This window comes from Marmota monax, unplaced genomic scaffold (genome assembly GCF_021218885.2).
Source record: "Marmota monax isolate L192 unplaced genomic scaffold, Marmota_monax_Labrador192_F-V1.1 WCK01_AAM20220418_F8-fsc00138, whole genome shotgun sequence".
NCBI lineage: Eukaryota > Metazoa > Chordata > Mammalia > Rodentia > Sciuridae > Marmota > Marmota monax.
In genome coordinates, this window is record NW_026692763.1 from 1,158,353 (window position 1) to 1,164,352 (window position 6,000).

At 51.5% G+C, this 6,000-nt stretch overlaps 1 protein-coding gene across 13 annotated transcripts in view; it reads right to left on the minus strand.

Moving 5' to 3' along the window:
• Positions 1-5,292, minus strand: part of Myo18a (myosin XVIIIA) — a 98,129-nt gene extending 92,837 nt beyond the window's left edge. For 5 of the 13 annotated variants that reach the window (XM_058580049.1, XM_058580048.1, XM_058580046.1 and 2 more), the window contains exon 1: positions 5,166-5,292. The gene's annotated coding sequence lies outside the window, so the exon portion shown is untranslated. Of the gene's footprint in view, positions 1-1,635; positions 1,868-5,165 lie in introns of all 13 variants that reach the window. The other 8 variants (XM_058580056.1, XM_058580054.1, XM_058580055.1 and 5 more) reach the window with 3 other exon arrangements.
• Positions 5,293-6,000: the final 708 nt, after the last annotated feature.

Genomic DNA, 6,000 nt, shown 5'->3' on the forward strand with positions numbered 1-6,000 from the left:
TTGGACAATTCCACAACTCTATAGGTCATCTATAGATATAGTCACACAATAAACTAGGCTAATCTTTGCAGGATTGTTTATAATTACAAATCTATACATATAAATATGAATCACCATGGAAATAATTAAATTATAAAAAAACTAGGCAGTTATTAAAAAGAGTGAGGTAGATTTGTATATACTGACCTAGAAAAATTCTATACTATCTTGTTAAGTGAGGAAAGCAAGATGGACAGAATGCATGCTAAAATTTTTAAAACTATATATATGTATATGAATAATAAACAGGTATATTACATACAATATTTACATAGTCATAGAAAAATATATGCTCTGGGAAGGAGATTGGGATTTTAGAATAGTCAAAGCAGATTTGTGTTTCATCTATATGGTTTTAAGCTTTTAAAACGAGAATATTAAGCTGATAGGTGTGTGTGTGTGTGTGTGTGTGTAAATTTAAGCCTAGAGGCTCTGAGTAGTGGGAATATGTGTGATTTTTCTTCTTTCTGTATGCTCTTTATTTCTTACAAAAAAGATGTTGAATATTTACATTAAATATTTTTAAATAATATATTTAGTTATAAATAGGTAAATATCACACACACACACACAAAACAAGCTTTTAAAAATTAGTCTGGGGCCAAGTGTGATGCACACTAATAGTCTCAGTGGCTCAGGAGGCTGAGGCAGGAGGATGGCAAGTTCAAGGCCAGCCTCAGCAACTTAGTAAGATCCTAAGCAACTTAATGAGAACTTGTCTTAAAATAATAATGATGATGATGATGGTAATAATAATAATAATAATAATAATAATAATAATAATGACTGGGGATGTATCTCAATGGTAAAGAGCCCCTAGATTCAATCCCCAGTATCCACCCTCATCCCCCTCCACCCCAGAAAAAAATGTATCTGGTTGTCCCTGGGGAGTAGGTGGCAACGGGAAAAGTCACACTTAAGTTTTCCACTGAATACATTTCCTAATGATTCAACTACACACCCCCCATGTTACTTTCCTAACTTTAAAGATTTAAAAAACAAAACAAAAAGTGTAGTTCTGATAGAGTGGCAAGCAATCCATTCACATTAAAGTTGTAAACAGGGTTTGCAAGGATCAATTTAAAGTTGCCTTCCTGTCTTAAAAGTTGAATTCAGTGACTTTGGGGACCTGGTTAAAAGAGACTTTACTGGTATCTTATGGCTTTAAGTAGGGACAGATTTAAATGGGTCACCCTGCAGCTGGCAAAGCAGAAACCCCAGGAAATGGAAACTATAACATTAGCTTCCCAGGACAGGGACAGACAGGGGCACCCAGACTTGGCTGCTGTGGGTGAATACTTAGGTCAGTTCCCCACCTCCCACCGGCTGACCACACTCATAAATACATACAAAGGAAATACTTTCCCAGGAGAGCCGACCTCTCTCCCTTGGCCTCTGACCTCCTAGAGCGGCGGCTCCCTACAGCCCGAGGCCCCTAACTTGTCCCAAGCCCGCACCGGAGATCGCAGCCCCGGCTCAGAGGTGTCGCGCAACACCTGGCCCGGCCCGCCGCGCGGCCCCAGCGAGAGCGGCCAGTCGCCGCCGCCGCGCTGATCCCGCCGGTTCTGCTGAGCTCCGCAGCGCCGCGTGACTCGCCTCCAGGTCACACGGAGCTTATCTGGCTCCAGGTGTGCACCCTGCTCCGAATGCACGCTTCTCGCATGACATCAGCTGGCCCGCCCGCCGCAGCGCCGGGAGCCCGGGAGTCCGGCAGCCCTTAGCATTTTCCCTCGGCCTGGCCGGCGCAGCCACAGCCGCAGCCCCGTGGCGCCTTTTGCCGCGATAGGGTCTCACTTGGGACGCAGCAACGTGCCAGCCCCGACAGAACCTGTGAGGGGAGAGAAAGTACTAACCCGGGTCCAAAACGGGGCCTGCCCGCAGACCAGTTCCGCTATGCTCCCCTTGCCACACGCCCCCTTCTGTGTGACCTTGAGCAAGTGGCATCTCCTCTCTAGACTCCGCTATTCCAACCATACAATCTCCAAGCCTTTGCTGCATAGGTATTGCACTCTACTACAAACTGCAGGTTCTCATCCTGCTGTGCCTTCCATGTGCTGTGTGACCTTGAACCCATCATCCAACATTTTTGAATACCAGAGAAAAATAAAAATAATCCCTTGCAAGTGATGATGAAGTATCTGGCAGAGAAAATGGGACTTGGCCCTATTAAAATCATCAGACTTGAACTGCTGCCTGACTCTCAAGTTTGAAATGTCAAGGAAATGTGAATAATTTACAAACCACACAATTCCTACCTCCTCAAAGGGCAGGGAAATTAAAGGTGAATGGGAGAAGTGAAAACTAACCAGGTCTAAGTCCCACTCCACCAACTAAGTCCTACCTGGGCACCACCCTACCCTCAAATTCAGACTACCTCAAAAAATGATAATGGTACCTCAGTAAAGCTGGGGTAGGGGGGATGGTGATCAAAGTGGGGTACTACATAGAGATCTTAGAGCACGCAGGGCCTGGCCCAAAGCAGACCTGAAAAACCCTCCTGAGTCCTATGGGAATCTGTCAATCATAGCCCACAGTGAGTCCCTTCAAATCTTTAAACCTGGCCCCAACCCCTTGGTTTCACCCCCACAACTAGGATAGGTCTGAGACAAGTCTGCAGCCCAGGGCCACCAACAGGACCCAGCTCACATGAATGCTTTGATTTCTGTCCGTGGCATTCACTCAAGGCTAGGGTGACTGACTGGGAGCAGACCTCTCTGGTTTGAAGGAGGAAGAACACCCCACGGCTGCATTGGAGACATGTGACACACCAAGTCAGGATCAAGGCTTCCAGAATCCCAACAACTCCCTGTTCCACCCCAGCAGGGTGGATTCTCCCTTTCACCTAAGCCCAAGTTCTGCCCTTCCCAGTCCACCTTCAGGTACCTGCCTCTGAGGGACCCCAGAGTTTTCAAGCCCAACTTCTAAAGACATGCCCACCTCAATGAGCAGCCTCAAGCAAGGCCAATGAAAGGGGTTCTGGGAAACAGCTTAGTTGCCCAGACTACCCATGAATGCACGGAGAGCAGGTAGGAGTCAGGAAGGTCATAATACATGTAATGATTTCTAACAAGAGTCTGGAGCAGGGGAGGAAACCCTCAGGCATACACCCTGGCACCTGAGCCAGGTCTGGAGAGAGTAAACAAACTAGACACTCAGAACTGCTGGGCACCTGGTCATCAACTGTCCAAAGTTCAAAGATCCTAAAGGAAGTGACCTCTAGCCTATGACCCTCCCACTCCCACCATTTATTTACCCCTAGCCACAATCCTTCTCATTCCCTTAATCCCCTTAACATAACAGCTTACCCCAAAGCCATTGTCTCCCTGGAATTGAGTCCCCATTTAAATATCCTCAATCCCAAATGGACAAGCATACCTCCACCCAAGGCTATATATAACCAGCCAAGTCATGTCCAGCAACCAGGAGGATGTTTCCTGGAAAGCCTCATCACAAAAGGACAGAAGGGAAGCTGAGAGGTGGCAGGCCTTTGACAAAGAGCCAGCAAGGCTTGTCAGGAAGCCAGAGACCTCAGGAGAGTAACTTTCAGAATCCCCAAATAGAAAGTAGCCCCTGAACCAGAAAGGGTGGAGAATGTTAGGCCATGCCTGTTGTTATGGCAACAGGACACCAACCTGCTCAAGAAAGGGCTCCACATTCCCGTAAGCACAAGGAAAGCCAGCCTGATTCAATATCCTCTAGATTCAGTATCCTGCTAAGGTGATCTTGTTCTTATTTGCCTGGATGACCTTACCTTACCTTTCAATACAGTCATAATACATACATATATGCTTGCCACAGTTCCCTCTCCCATAAGGGCATTTACATGATCTCCTTTGCCACAGACATGCCAGGGACACCATGAGAAAACATGCAAAGGAGCCCAAGTCATTGGCAAGGTGAAGAGGGAAGAATCCCAATTCTCATTTTGGGGAACCATCTGAGGACTGGAAGGCCCTAGTCAAGAGAGTCCCTCCAGGAAGCAGCCTTCAGCCCTCTCCACATACACACCAACTATGAGGCCTCCACCAAATACATTCTCGCAGTTGGCCAAGTGATCAGGCAAAATGAGTACCACTTAAAAAACAGACTATCTTCCTCCCCATCTCTGGCTCATTCTGGTAGCACTTTTACCAACTAATCAGCAGGATACATGTGCCTTGCAACCAAGTGACACCCCACCTCCACCCCCACAACAAAGCCCCAATGTGTGGTGTGTCCCTGCAGGCCTTATCTCAGCCAGGAGCATGACCCACTCCTCACTAGGCTTGCTACCAAGTTGCCTGTGCCCCCTATCACGAGGCGGGGGGAGCAGCTGACTCTACCACCTCCCCTTCCATTGGCGAGAAACAACTGGCATGACAGGTTAGCAGGGCGGGGCGTCGGGGCGGTCTCTCCCGGAGGCCTGGGGCAGGCTGTCCGACCTTCCCACACACACCCCACCCCTTGCAGGGAAAGGTGAGGTGAGCAGCCAGTCACAGGGGACCGCCTGCACCATCTAATCCCCCAAGCCTACCATCCTCCCCCCCATCTTCTGTCCCAAGAAGAGGGGGCCGGGAAGCGGGGTCTCCATTGTTTTGCCAGCTGTCTAGCAGCTGCTCCTTTGAGAAGAGCCCGCTGTCGGCCTGGCAGTGAAAGGGTGAAGGCCGCTGGGAGGGATAAAGGGCTCGGTGGAGGTGCTCCCCTTCCCCGCTGTCTTCCTCAGCGCCTCCCTCGATTGATTGCTCCATCTGGGGGGCCTGGGCCTGTCCCCGAGAAGCCCCCCAGCCCCGAGGCTGCAGCCCCCATCCCGCAGCTCTGGGCCACCTGGACTCCTCCAAAGCCCCAAATCCCCCCAAACGTAAGGCCACTCTGTCCTGCCTCCAGCGCCCCCCAGACTGGCCAAAAGGGGCCGGTGCTTTCCCTCCCCGCCTCTCCGGGTCGGCCCCCACCCCCGGCTGTCGAGCCCCGCAGCGCCGCCAGGGACAGGGGACAGGAGCCGGGAGTCCGGGCCCGCCGCTTCCAGGGGACTGGAGAGGAGGAGGCGGCGGGGCCCGCCGCACGGCCAGTCGGTCGGCCAGAGCCCGCCCCACCTCCCCACTGGGCCCAGCTCGCCACCGAGCCGCCGCCCCCCGCAGCTCCACACTCACCGGCCGCCGGAGCCCGCCCGGCAGGCAGCAGGAGCGGAGACCAGGCATCCACGGCCCCGGCCCGGTCGGGGCTGGAGCGCAGCGCGGCGCAGCGCAGCGCCGCCCCCCGCGACCGCGCGAGCAGAACCGAAAGGGAGCTCCCTGCTGGCGACTCCGAGGATAAACACCCGGCCTGCCCGTCAGCGCTCAGGCGCGCCGCCAGATGCTGGCCATGCGGGCACCCGGGGCTGCCCAGGGAGACTATCCGCAGTGGGCTCTGAGGTCCTTGTCGCCGTATCCGAGAGACTCTGCCTGTAGATCCTGTCACTACTGGCCAAGGGAAGCTGCTGGACAAGTCCGAAATATGGAGTGGCCTTGCCCAGAGCAAACACCAGGGTCCTACAGAAAGTATAGAAGTTCTGTCCAAGGCAGCTCTGGACTTCCCTGTGTTCAGGCTAGTGCTTTCCAGAAGCAACGAGTCTTTCTGGCCACTTCTTCCCAGAGTGGCTCTGCAGAGGCATACACAGGTACCCGCTGGGTGGTCCCAAATGACTCAGTCTAGATCAGGTACTGTCTTCCAATTCCAAGGTGGCACTGCAGGAATTCACAGGGCAAGGTGGGAACAGGATCGCAATGGCTTGGTCTGAAATACCCCTGTGGCTTTAACAAGGTCCTGGATTCCATCCAAGCACGGAGGAGAAAAGAAAAAAAAGTCAAAATCTTCAACACCTACAATTCCAAATGCTGGTGAGGTTGCAGAGCAGCAGGATTTCTCATTCATTGCTAGTGGGCAAGCAAAATAGTACAGTTACTTTGAAATAGAGTTCCTCACAAAACCTAAGATCTTAATACTATA